We start from the raw sequence: 14722 nt of genomic DNA, 5'->3' as shown, positions 1-14722 counted from the left end.
GGGCTGGATGAAGTTCTGAGTAGAAATGTTGGCATTCAGTGAGGTTTCATTGTTTACAGTTATGCTGTAGTGAGCATGGCCAATTCTTGTAGCATTTTTTTTGATATCCAAGATTACTTGTTGCTTCTGGAATGCGCACCATGTAATAGAAAAAGAGAGAAATGTGGGTATGCTGATAAATGTGTTTAACCTCTAACAGTTCATTTAGATTGTTTTATTTAGTTGATGACCATAGACAAGACAACTAAGCTATACATTCATCTAGATATGACACACCTAAAACAAGCATTCAGGTAACCCCAAGTTGCTGACATTAGGCCATACTTGAGTTACCATAATACTATATTTAAGTATAAGCATTTGCTGATCAACAGCCACATGTGTCTAACTTAAACAAATAAGATTTAAATGAAAACGTATTCTTTGGTTGCAGGTGTCTTATTTTAGTGCTTAATAATCATGCATGGCCAATCAGCAGATTTGAGTTCTCTCACTATGTGGTTGGAAATCATGTATAAGCAAACGATGACTCCCATGTTGTTGGCTTACTAAAAGCCTTAGTGACAAAGGCATGTCGGGTGGAAAAATTGATGTAGAGGCTTATGGTATTAGGTCCAGGGAATTAGAGACATATGCTCTGAGTTCTATATGTTGGAGACCTATAGCTTAAGGTTCTGAGAACAGAGGGACATTGCTCTGGGCCTTGACAATCAGTGGCCCTGCATTCAATGACCAGTGATCCCCGGCTGTTGCAGCAGATAGTAACAGAAGTAGGAGGCAATGATCAGCATTATGACTCTCATGCCCTGAGGGTTGAGACCTTCAACCCTCAACAAGACCTAGAGTAACAGCCACCAGGACTTGAGGTTCAGACTCTCTGCCTTCAGGTTCCTGGAGCTCTTCTAGCATGCAAGGCCTACAGTCTCTCATCTTTAGCTCTTTAGAGCCTGTGCCCTCCACCCTCTGATCCTCATCTCCTCTATCCTTCATGGTCTCAGCTGCCTCTTCTTCCTGCTGCCTCTGCCCATGGTGACTCATTCATTCATCAGCTATCCTTTGGCCACTATAGAGACTGTTAGTACTGATGCTGTGGGCGATTTCGTTTCCACAGGGCCAGGGCTGCTTCCCATGCACATGCTTCTGCTGCCCCTTGGTGCTATGAGTTCAGGCTGTTCTACTCATGATGACTATCCCAAGTAGACAAAAGAACGTTTTGGAGAAAGACTTTTTATTGGGACCTGATGTTACAATGCCAGCAAGGCCATATGGATGATTTCCTAGGTAGCCTACAAAGTGATGCAAACATCCAGGTTAGCCTGGATATGTAGCCAGTGAGGTGTGTGTGTGTGTGTGTGTGTGTGTGTGTGAAAGAGAGAGAGAGAGAGAGACAGAGAGACAGAGAGACAGAGACAGAGAGACAGAGACAGAGAGACAGAGAGACAAGGAGAGACAGAGAGAGACAGAGAGACAGAGAAAGACAAAGAGAGACAGAGAGAGACAGAGAGATACATAGAGACAGACAGAGAGACAGACAGAGACAGAGAGATACATAAAGAGAGGCAGAGAGACAGAGACAGAGAGAGACAGAGAGACACATAGAGAGAGACAGAGAGAGAGACAGAGAGAGAGACAGAGAGAAGTAATAAGTCTAACTTGCACCCATCACAGCACAACTTTTTATTTTCTCAATACCAGTTGCATCTACAAAGCACAAGCTTTTCACCAAGTCTTTTGAGCAGTGGTTCTCAACTTGCCTAATGCTGTGGCACTTTAGTATAGTGTCTCATGTTGTGGTGACCCCCAACTATAAAATTATTTCATTGCTACTTCATAACTGTAATTTTGCTGCCGTTATGAATAGTACTATAACTATTGATATGCAGAAGATCTGACATGTCACCCTTGTGGGGGTCGTGACACACAGGTCGAAAACCACAGCTCTGGGGGAATGTTCCTCTTCCTTCAAACCGACTGAAGGACTGAAGGCAGTTTTTGCAAAGTCCTGAGCCAATAAGGAAGGTGGGCATGCTTGAGTAGAGGTAGGCACAGCAGATCATTCTGAAGGCCACTGTGTTGTCTGGATTGCAACCAAGACAGCCTGAAGAGACTGAGACAAGACAACCTGAAGCAGACATCAGGAGTTCAGCAGCTGTCTTTTTGATGTTCCTTGGAGATAGAGCATGGCTCTCTAGGGGGCAGTTCCTTGCTAAAGGCTGTTGGGCATAAGCAAATGGTCTGTTGAATGCTCCTATTAGTTTCCTTTACTCACAAAACACCACCAAAGTGTGCTTGCAGAAAGCTTTCAAAGTAAACGAGCAACCAAAACCCTAAACTCTTATAACGTAATAAAGGCTGTCTATTGAAACTGTCATTTACAACACCATTACAATTTCCATAGTATTTTATGGTGCTTAACCTCTGCCCTAATATCCTGGAAAGATTTGAGTCATTTGATCTGTTTAACGGCCAGGGACTACCATACTGGACAGTAATGGATGCAGTACTTCCTTTACTGGTGGAGGTTCTATTTAGCTAGCCTGGTTCCATATTCTACTCATTGCCCCTGGGAGACACAAGACATCGCATCAAGTACTTTCTCATTGTGTTAGCTATTCCTTAAACTCTGTGGTACAGGTCGAGATGTCAGACTTGAGGACTGACACATAGACATTTTTTTTCCTGGAGCTAGTTTTAAGGTCATGCAGACACTTAACACTGAGCCCAGCTCTCATCTTTCAGTCTCTGAGCCATACCTGAAGAGAAATCAATGACACACACTTCTGGAGTAGAAGGCCTCTGTCCTTGCCTCAGTTTCTGGTGGGAAGTTTCAGATATCGTGCCTTTGATACATTTTAGAAGATTAGTCAGATGTTTAACTCAGAATTCCAGTCAAACCCAATTCTCCTAAAATAGTTTCATATGATGTCTAAAGAAAAAGAATTTGTGCTCTCCTTTTGGCAGGAAGGATGCTCGGGGTCCCAACAGCACCAATAAAATGCCCAGCTGTTCACCACATGGTATCTTGTGGGCACAGGAGGGAGATTCTATTTTCTGTCTTGATTTATATTCTCCGTAGACCATTATCTTGGCATATCTGCATCCATATTTTCAGTCTAGATCCTAACACGTGACACTTTACCCTGATCCTTTTCTTTCATCTGGAAGTGCTCCCATGCCCTGCTTTACCATGAGTGGAATAACGTATGTATGCATGCATGGATTTGAAAGTCTGATAAAAAGACTATAATGTTACTGAAGCCTGGGTACATGTAATGGGACAAAAACTACAGCTCTGATGTCTGGAAATGTTTGGCTCCCCAAACTATCAGGCTATGCTGGTCAAAATCACCATAATATCTATAATGATGTGTTGGAAGTGGTTTGGGGTATGAGCTTACTAGTGGCCTCAACTTCTATTTCTTCAAGGGGAATAGAAGCATGCCGTCAGTCAGTAAGATGAATGTAGAAATCTCACCTTTTCTTTTGCTTTTCATTTATTTATCCTATTACAAAAACTATGTGAGAAACGTTTGCAGTGGAAACAGTATGATGCTGATGTTAGCACAGCTGCATTGTCTAATGGAACACAATAGAGAACTCAGGAATGAAACCTACAAAGCTAGCATTGAGTTCACTCTGTGGTGGCCGGCCACGGATGGGTGCCGGCTCTAACCTTAAGGATGGTTTGTATGCCTGGTGGGACTCCACTGAAGAAAACGAATTTTTCCTTGAGTGGTTATCAACTGGAGAGAGCTTCTACGTCAGGGATGGGGTTTGTGCTCACTCCTAGCCTTGGGACCCCATCTGGCTTAGACCCCTATAGGAAAAAATTCACAATTTTAAGGTTTAATGTTGACAAGGGATTTCAGAGTTTTATGAAAACAGTATTTTAAACCACTTTGGAGGCTTCTTTACTATTTTCCAATTATTTGCAGTAAAGCATGAGGATAAAAGAATAAATAAAGCTTTGTATAATCATCTCATTAGTTCACTTAATATTCACTTAATGACATGGGTACCAGAACCTGAACTTGGGTCCTTTACAAGAGCAGTGTGTGTGCCTATAGGGGCTGAGACATCTCTCCAGCACTTCTAGTTTGTGCCTTAAAAAAAAATACTAGGTCACCATGAAATTATGAAAATGTCTTGAATTTTGCCACATACCAGAGTCCGACCTAAGACTTGGCTCTGTCACACTTAGGTCCGGGAACCAGTGAGTGTTCCTGAACCTTGCTTATCTGGTTAAATGGAGACACTACAGACTTACCAGTTAGAAAATGGTTCCTAAGTTGCACACCAGACAAAGCTCCAGAGGTAGTAAACTGCTTAGCATTCAAGTGACTTGTAAAGATACTAATTACCTCCAAGTCAATGGGAGAATTCAACCTAATTGAAATTAAATTACCAGTTGAATTATTTTTGAAATGTGATGAGATGCATTCATGCTCATCTGGAAACACGGTGTATTTGGAGAGGAAGAACAAGGCAATTATACCTGTACCAAGAGCAATGAAGCACATCGTACAGAGGGATAAGAGGAGGCAGACAAATAGAACACTAGCTCTTAGCATATGGCAAGAATTGATTTTCAAACCAGTGATGAGGATCTGGGATAGTCTGTGAGTGGGTAGGCATTGCTAATGCAGATGGTAGCTAGCACCATGTGTCTGGCTGGGTTCTATGTGTTTTATATCAACGAACATTTTGATTATCATAGGAATTCTGCAAATAGACACATGTGTTGTCAGCATAGTATGGATGAAGGAATGGAGACACAGGCTAAGCCATTTGCTCAAGATGGTACATCTAGTCACTTCTAAAAATGCATTGATTTCAGGTTGTCTAGAGTCTCATTCATATAACTCAGAGCATATACTCTCTTATCAGATAGAAATGTGCAACATGTAACTCATTTGTGGAGGGATGCTTAAAAGCAAAAGTGTGTCTTTCCTACATTTGCTGCTTTAATTCTCTAAAACAATACAATACTTTGGCTTTGGAGTCTTTGTTTTTCACAGTAAAGTTCATGTTTCTCCCAGTTACATACATTGTTGCCCTAGGTATGCTTGGGTCTTATTTCTATAAGCTTTCTATAATGCTGATTTACTTTCCTAAAACTTGGTTCTAACACCAGATGTAAACACTCTTGCCGAAACACAAGTCCACATTCCTGAGAGTCCCGGAGGAAAACACTTTTAAAACATTAGTTTTTATATTTTATTTATTTTGAGAATTCCATGCAATATATGTTTGATCATATTCTGATCTCTCTCCCAACTCCTCACAGATCTCTAGGACCTACCAATTTCATGTTCTTTTTCTATCTTTTTTTCTTCAGACAAATACCTAAAACCACACAGCACATACACACATACTCACACATACAGCACATATACACAGCCTACACACACAGCATACATACAAACATGTCATACATATACACACACAACACACACACAGCACACACACACATAAACATTCACCCAGCCACACTGTACACATATACAGCATATATACATACACACAACACACAAACTGCACACATACACAGCATACCTACACACACAGCAATACAGACACAGCACACACACATACACATACACCCAGCATATACAAACACACACACATACACACAGCATACACACATGTCACACACACACATACACAGCATACACACACAGTACACACACACACATACATACACACAGTATGCATACATACACACACAGCACACACACACACTGCACCACACACAGCATACACATACTTATACACATAGATACACACGTGTACACATAGCATATACACACAGACACACAAAAAGACACACAGACACACACAGCATACACAGACAAACATACATACAGGCAATCAATCAGGCAGACCAACACACACTGAGGGGTCAGGCATGTGAACACATGTGTTATATACATACACTAAGATAGTAAATAAATATACTTAAATTAAGAAAGATGTTAAACTTTGCTGACCTTTGATATGAATTGATGCTGGTTCTGTAGTCAGGCACTAATAGAAGACAGATACTGTCATGTGACTCAGAGGAAGAAGGTAGGTGACAGCAGTGACACCTGTTTTGTTCACTTCCAAATGCTCAGCAGAGTGTTTGTATGTTCAGTGAGTCTTAGCACAGGGTTGCTTAAATCACTGTTTCCCAAACTAATTCACAGCCCTGACAAGTATCTCTAGAATTCCAAAATAAAAGTCTCACACTGAGAGTAAAGCTTATGAGACAACCATACGAGAGGGAAGGGAGGGCAGCAGTAACTCCGCTACCCTCCTCTGCACACTTCTGAAAACAACCCAGCTAATGCGTTCCTCTTTCCTGGCAGGAATGTCCCATCAGCCACGTTATGAGGTAACAGAGCATTTCAAAACGGATGTTTGGAAATGTTACCCGGTGTCTCCATTGCTATGTGATACGTTGCTGAAAGTGATATAAATGTTACACCTATAAAAATAATCTCTCATATCAACATACTTAAAAACACTGATAGAGAAATTTTAAACCCTTGAAAAGCTTTAGCAGATTTGAAACCCATTTGTTGAAGCAAATATCTGCACACGCTCATGCCTTCTCAAGCACAATTGATGGATATCACAGAAGGTGGGAATTCACCACCACATTTCAACAGACCAGTTACAGAATCAGAAGATGAAGTAGGACATTTGTGTTCCCATTGTGAAGTGCAGCCTATGGTACACCTTTCCCCTTGGTTTATCTATCTGGATGACTCTGGGGAGGGTGAGGGGGGGAGAAGATTCAGCAACTATAGCCATAAAAGCCAAAGATCACAACTATGGCTGGCCAGGTGGAGATGCTGGGATCTCACAAACAGTAAACACAAGCATCCTCCTTAAGCCAGGAGCTGTTTCAGTGAGGAAGAATGACATTTGCCTCACTGATAAATGAAATCGATTTTATTTTAAGTTGACATTAATTTTTAGTTTACCCATTTAATGGTTCTAGTGTCATGTTGTAAAGAGGACATGTTCATACATACAATGGTGCTCATATAAACTATATTAAGGTTTATTCCCTATATAATCTTCTAATGATTAAGATCCATTAGACCAGATGTCACTTCACAGTTTCCTAGAAGTTTTTAATGTAGGGACATCTGTGGTCCGCCTACAGTTTCACCCCAAGCTTTGTGTTGTTTTTCTCCCAGTTTCCAGATGCCCACTCCAGTAGGTGATGTCAACCAGCCACTCACACAGGCCTAGAAAGGTGAGAGGTGGCTTCCAGCACAGTCCTTGGACTGACTGTCACAGGTGCTTTCTTCAGAGGGTCTCAGAGGATCCAACAAGCTCCTTGCTTAGCAAGCGATTTGAAGAATACCCAGGACCCAAGCCCCAGATACTGTTACCTCTTCCTTGTGCTCCATTCCACTGGTCCAAATAGCTGCCAAGGCTCAGCAGAGTCAGCCTTCCCCTGGCCAAAAGATAGAACAAAGTTATTTTGCAAAAGAGGGAAACAAATTGGGAGGGGGAGAAGCTTCAGCCATTACACAGCCCAGTAGGCTTACAAACCCCAGCAGTCAACATAGCAATTAGAAGTTAATATTTTCTTTCTATTCGACAGTTCAGGGTTCTAGGTGTTTTTCTACCCCTGATGATTACATATTGTGTGTGTGTGTGTGTGTGTGTGTGTGTGTGTGTATACAAACCTGTGTGGAGATTAGGGAACAACTTTGGTGTGACCTTTCTTTCACCATGAGGGTCATGTGGATGCAACTCAGGTTGTGAGGCTCAGCAAACTGGTACCTTCACCTCCTGAGCCATTTCACCAGCTCCAAAGGGTTGAGTCTTCTCTCTTCAGCTGGCCAAATCAGAAGGATTTGTAGAGCAGCAGGCCTTGCACTTGTGTCTTTAAGCCCTAGCCCAGGGAGGATGTTTCAGTTCTGTTTATATTCCAGTGGCAGGAACTGTCTATGTGGTTGCACTCTGGTAGGAATGGAATGGGCAGGTGGAACCTAGGCTTAGTACACCTATGTTTTCTACCTAGACTGCTGATCCTGTTAAGACATGCTGGTTCTAGAATCATTTTGAGATGCAAATTAACATACACATCTTGACGTTTCTAGGAGTAAATAATTTGTGGATCTCAGAACAGAACACCTTAGCATATGGCATGAAGGCATGGCAAGTTCTTTGACATAATGGAGACTGAATGGTCTCAGAAGCAGTTTTTCTCCTTCTACCATCTGGTGTGCACCTTCTGTCCTTTTCTCGTCTCATAGAAGTTTTCAAGGCCAGCACTCTTCTTCAAGGCATACAATGGAAACTAGAGTATATGTTCTTTAAAGCCGGTGATCCTACAGAGGTTGCTCTTTGTTTCCTTGGCGACCTGTCTTTCAGGACAGCTGCCTCACACCCTATGGAAAGAGGAATAGAAGCCAAAAGAAATGTAAAAAGATGGGTCTTCCTTTTTTTCCTAGATCAGCTCATCAGCATTTGTTTACCCTTCGCTTCTCTCAAGTTTCTATGTGCTTCCTTGGACCGAAGCATAAAAATCGTTTCCCCTGGGCTTATGGTTCCTCGGTGCCCTGTAAAGCTCTGATGAAATCCATGTGCTCTGATCGTTTCTTGCTAACCTGTCATTTTCCATAAGATTTGTCAGATATGGTATTTTGTGATGGCCGAGGAAGGTAATGCCCCTTTCCACTGCCACGTCTTCCAAGTGCTCTTGTTTGGATCTATAACATCTTTACACAGCCTAGGACCTCCAAGGTAGTCTTGTTCGTGATGGCCTCCAGCATCTGCTGCAGACACAAGCCTCCTCCTGAGGAGCCTCCCAGCTCACAGAGAAAGACTAACAGGAGAATTAGATTGCTAAGGAGAGCTAACAGCAAAATTTGGATTGTTGAGGTTTCCTATACCAAGGACTTTGTCCCTCCAAGTTAGTCACCCTTAAACGTGTCCACTTCCGTTTGACTTTTCCTGTCATGAGGAGAGTTGTGAGCAGTCTAAATGGTACCTTCTGTTCATTGCCTCCAGCCCATATACAGTATACACTCCCTTCCATATTGGCATCTGTATGGCATGCTTCCTAGTTTCCAATGCTGATGCTGGTTTTTCCTTGACTTTATATCACTCATCATCCCATTTGACTAGGGGTGGAGGGCGGAGTGTTCAACGCCTGCACTTACCTCACCATCAGATGTGGAGGAGGGACACAGTCTTACATTTAATGCTTGTGGAAATTATATAGCCTGTGATATCAGTTTCTTTAAAACACCTTGTAAACTTTCACTTCTGCAGACCATCATAAATCTGCCCAATTCAACAGTTTACATGAAATACCCTGCCATTCCAGTTGGAAGTAGAATACTGTTTTTTCTTTGTGAAGCCCCGCACTGTTGGAAGTTACTGAGAATAACATTGATTACAGCCAACTCTGTTTCCTATCTGATAATCAGACATGGTCACAACTCACATGTGCATCAGTTTATGGAGAAGTCTCCAGGGTTGTGCTTTTTGGGGTGTGTTGAGTGTCGATGGAAACTGAGGTGCAGGCATGATGTGTGGATGTCTATGATCAAGTTGCTCAAAGTCACTGGGGAACTGACAGCCACTGAGTGAGGTGAAGACACTTTGGGAGAGCAATCCTCAACTTTGTTCTTTATCTTTGTTAAGAGTCTTTCCTCTGGGATTCACATTCAAAATGGGATTTTGATCTACAGAGGAAAGTCTTGAGAGAAGCATAGTGTGACGTTGACTCCAGCCCAGTAAGGTCCCTGAGTGCTCTATCATCTGGAGAACAGCTCCTGGGGTATGGACAGAGTTAGGGAGGGATGACCTGTCGGACTTGAAGGCTCCAGATTTGGATGTTTGCCTGAAGGGGGATGTTGCAGTGTGGTAGTTTCATCCAAGTTCTTCCAGTATTTCACTGAGATTGGAGAAGAGATACTATAGACCGTGGTTCCAGACATATATCATCCTCTTTCACAAGAAAGCCAAGGATGTGACTATAAGGTCTGGTATTGGCTCAAGGCCCCCAAGACAAAGTTATCAGCACAAAGGAGAGTTTTTTTTCCAGAGGGTTTACCTTTACGGACTGGGAAGAAGAGACAAAGATAAGAAATAAAGGACAAATGAGATGAAGAAGGGAACAATGGAGTGGGGGAGAGACCCTGTCTAAAATAACACCAACAAGAAGATAGATGGTGTATCTTTTTGATACACCTTTTTTGAAATAATTCAAGGTTAACCTCTGACCTCTACATGCCTGCTCACACACATGTGTGCACAAACATAGGCTAATGTAAACAGCTACACACACACACTCACACAGACACACACACAACTACACACGCATTTACACACTTGTTCAGTCTGGGATTTGATCATAATAACACAAGCAGTGCTGCCTTGACAAAAAGAAAATTGTGATTCTTTGTTCTAGAAAGTGAAAACAAGGGTCATGTGACTCTTCCCCTTAACTGACCTCATTTGGTTTGATTACTCTAACATCTGTTCTGTGTCTTCTTTTAATATGCCATTTGACATTAATCTCAACATTTCACGGGAATTCACTGGAGAAACAAGTTTCTCGAAACATTTTTTCCTTTCACAGACAGTGACTGAAGTGTCATTCATGTTCCCCTGCTAACTTGCAATTCCTTGATACTGCAGTCGTTTTCCATCATTACCTCAGAGGCAGTTATTGTCATTTCCCCTCTCAAATATCCTCAATGACTGAGTAAAACTCTCAGTTATATGAAAGTTCATAAGTGCCCCACAGATGCAAATATTTCTTTAGCCCTCTTCACAACACACTAAAGAAGGAATTGCTTTCCTACCACAATCCTCCCCTCTGTTTAACGAAAGCACTGGGCTAGTGGTAAAGCCCAGCTTTTGGCTACTGTGTCTAGTGCTTCTGGATATAGAGAACACATCTGGATCCTGGAAATGGCACTGTGTAGCGAAAAAAAGGCAGCATATTAGACCTGAGTTCACATCTTCAATCTCAGATAATTACTTGCTGTATAATTTTAGATAGGATACATCACTTCTCTGGCCTCAACCTCACTATTTCACCAACAATCACATTAAACTTCTGATTCTTCTGTTTCTACACCAGGTTATGAAGTTCTTGTGGGGCAGAATCCAGAACTCATGCATGCTAGGCAATCAGTCTTCTGGTTTAGCAGCTCTGTGGTCCACTGAAATAATCTTAGTGATCTCCTACTGCTTCAGGGCATCTTTCCTTCTTTCTACACTTCTCATCTCACTCTTCCCACAAACTCACAGAGCCACAGCAAGATGTTTCATACCCAGGCATCTGCTATTGTACCATTAGTTTCTTTATGTGATATCACGTTGGTCTTAGAATTAATTGTATTGGGGGTTTGGAAGATGCTCAGGAGTACAGAGCATATGAAGTTCCTAGAGAATACATTAGGTGCCTCACAAATGTAACTCAGGTTCCCTCAGGCCTCTGCAGGTTCCTGTTCACATACGGTATACAAATAGGCATGTAGATATACACTCATATTCATAAAATAAAACCCACCTCTAATAAGAAACTACTTGCAATTAATACTTATTTGGAAAGAGAAAATTAGTTTTCTCTAATGAAGTGTCACTGAGTATATTAACCATACTCTAGGGCAGGCCAAATGTTCAACAACAGTTGGCCAATACAAAACAGATTCTATATTTCTATGTTCTCTCTCTCTCTCTCTCTCTCTCTCTCTCTCTCTCTCTCTCTCTCTCGTCTTACTGATTTATTTATTTTTTCTTTTCTATTTTAAATTTGTCTGTTTTCATTTTATTTATTTTTGTTTTGTTTTATGTGGTTTGTTGTTGTTGTTGAGAAAGAGAGATAACAGATATATGTGGGTAGGGAGATAGGATAGAGACTGAACCACCAGCCAAAGAGCATGCTTGGGCTGCACCTAGGCCCCTATAGAGATGTAGCAGATGTGCTGGGCTGCTTTGTCTGGAGTCAGTGGAAGAGGATGCACTTAGTCCTGCTATGACTTGATGATATACCAGGGTAGTTTTGTACCCATGGAGGTCCTTCCCTTCTCTGAGCAAATAGGGATGGGGGAATGGGGGGGGCAGGGGGCAAGGGGAGGGGGAGAGGTGTGATGGTGGAACTGGGAGTAGAGGAGGGAAGAGCATGCAATTCATCTCTAAAGTGGAAAAGGAAGACATCATTAACTCCCTGCTTCTGAGACTTGGACTATTTCAGATACCTCATCTAAATGGAATCGTGCAATATATGCCTATCTGCGTGAGGAGCTTGTCTTAGTTACTTTTCTGTTGCTGTGAGAAAATACAAGGCAACTTATGTAAAGAAGGGTGTACTTAGTTTCAGAAGGATAAGAGCTCATCATAGTAGGGGAGCATGACAGCAAGCAGCGGACATGATGATGACTTAAGCAGAAACGGAGGAGGGCTTATGCCTTGAGTTGAAAGCAAAACCAAGAGAGAGGGAATTCAAAACAGCACATGTGAAACTCTCAAACCCCACCAACAGTGACACAGTTTATCCACCAAGGCTGGTCCTCCTAAGCCTTTCAGAACAGTACCAAATGCCCCAGACTATGGGAGCGATGCTTGTCATGTGTTGGTTGTGACAGTTTCTGGACCATGTCTTCTCTTTGGTCACTCCTGGTCCACTGGTGCGCATCCTCTAGTACTTTTCCAAGGGAATGTATGTTGCATTTTGTCTGTTTAGATCTTGTGTCCAAAAAAATGGCTTTATTTGCTATTACATTTGATTGATAACTAAATTGTTCATTCCTTTTATTTTCCCCCAGAATTTTAAAGGCATTACTCAATTTTCTTTTGGTTCCAAAATTTCTGTTTATGACTTTGATGCTAATACAATTCTTGAACTTTTATATGAACACTGTGAGCTTTCTCTCTGTAAGCTCATTTGACCTTGCCTTTGTTGCTGCTCTTTGGAAGTTGTACTCTCCTCTAGTTTAGAATTATACTGGTTTATTACTGCATATCCAAGTATTGAACACCATTTTCATCTCAGCTACTTTTAGCTCTTATCTGTTCCCTTTTGCCCTTCTTAGTGACTTAAAACGACAGGAAGAAAAAGATATCAAAAAATTATTGTAATGACTAATGGCAATGTAGTAGAAACGGGAAGAGGTCTGGGTTAAAAGTGTTTTCAGCTGCTGAAGCTGTGGCATCTCTCCTTCTCGCCTTCCTTCCTCCCTCTTTCCAGATTTGCCTCTCCTATGCACTAACTGATCCATGCTACACCATTTGACTCCATTATTGAAGGTGAAAGGTAGCCTTGCTATGTCCCCATGGAAATCCGCTGCAACCTGTGACTGGAACTACAACTGTTGTTCCCAGCAAGCCTGAGCCACAGTTATGGTCTTGGTGAGATACCTGCCTGTGAATTTAAGATGTACATGCAAGATGCACATACAAGATGCTCATCTTCAGGGAGCTGAAGGCCTCTTGAAAAGAGAAACGGGGGAATACTACACTCTTGATAATTCCCCTCCCCATCACCTTTTCTTATGGAAATGAGAAAGCTGAGCCTTTGGGACTGAAACAGTGAATAAGGATTCCTGAGGTGAGCAGAAGAAACAGGTCCTTGGGAATCATCTCATCTTTCAGAGTTTGGCATTATGTCTGGATCATGTCAGAATTACATGCTCAACACTTTGAACTGTGGGAAATAAAACTCAAATATAATGTAAGAATTATATTATAGAATAATAGTGTTGTAGTGGCAAGAGCATCCACTGGGCAAAAATGTGAGTCTTTGAGTCCCATTCATATTGCTGTTGTGGCCTTGGTGATGATCTGCTATGCTCTAAAGACCTTGTTACTTAAGGTAGGTGACTTTTCATAAGGTGTATGGTTGTTATTTGTAGCGTGGAAAAGGCACACATTTCTTCACTGTGGCTATGAGCAAATTTGTGCATGTATGACCAAGACACACCAGGTCTTATGTATGAGAAAATTCTGGGGCTATAATTCCTTTAAAACATCTACTAGACAATCAGGCTTTCATTAAATTATGTGTTCAGATAGGTTTGAATAGTCTCCCCACACACTGAGTCCTCAAATTAAGGGTAGTCCATGCAAGGTGGTGTGAGGGCTTCAGAAGAAAAGAACTTGAGTGAACTGCAGCAAAAACCAAACCAAAACAAACAACCCCGCCCCAAACTAACCCTGAGTCTATAAATAAGAACGGCCAGATTAAGCGAGCCGTGGCATCTTACTGGCATCAACATCACCTAAGTCGAGATTATGAGTGGAAGGATGTCCCTGAGAATTTGGAGCCAGGCAGTATGGATCTGGACATGGGAATTCACACGAGCAAAGCCACTCACCTAAATACACCTTCTCCATTCTAAGGACGCTAGACTGTTCAGAGACACACGGGACTGGGAAAGGCAGTCTTTTGTTCCAGAGGCCTCATTATGTGTACAGATGTTTCTATTTAATGTAATAACACTTGACAGTAAAGACACACTTGGTAAAACTTAACAAGTGACAGGAAATTGGGCAGAGCTTCAGATGCTAATCACTGCTCTATTATTTTTTCTGGAATCAGTCTTTTCCCAATCCCATGTGTCTCTGAACATTCTAGTGTTAAACCCTGATGTCTAAAATAGCTCTGAAGGCTTGTGCTTATGTACAGAGTGGTGGCCCAAAGGAATTCAATTTGGCTACTGGGAACTTCTGGAGATCTGGGTCACAGGATGCCTATTCC

At 41.9% G+C, this 14722-nt stretch overlaps 1 long non-coding RNA gene across 1 annotated transcript in view; it reads left to right on the top strand.

Annotated features, from left to right (window-relative positions):
- Positions 1-13370, top strand: part of Gm42291 — a 48645-nt gene extending 35275 nt beyond the window's left edge. Inside the window, exon 3 of the long non-coding RNA XR_881295.1 lies at positions 13214-13370. This is a non-coding gene — a long non-coding RNA (predicted gene, 42291). The remainder of the gene's footprint in view (positions 1-13213) is intronic.
- The last annotated feature ends 1352 nt before the right edge of the window (positions 13371-14722 follow it).

Source organism: Mus musculus, chromosome 4 (genome assembly GCF_000001635.26).
Source record: "Mus musculus strain C57BL/6J chromosome 4, GRCm38.p6 C57BL/6J".
Classification (NCBI taxonomy): Eukaryota; Metazoa; Chordata; class Mammalia; order Rodentia; family Muridae; genus Mus; species Mus musculus.
The sequence above is the reverse complement of the archived record's forward strand: the minus strand, read 5'-3'. Positions and strand labels throughout refer to the sequence as shown.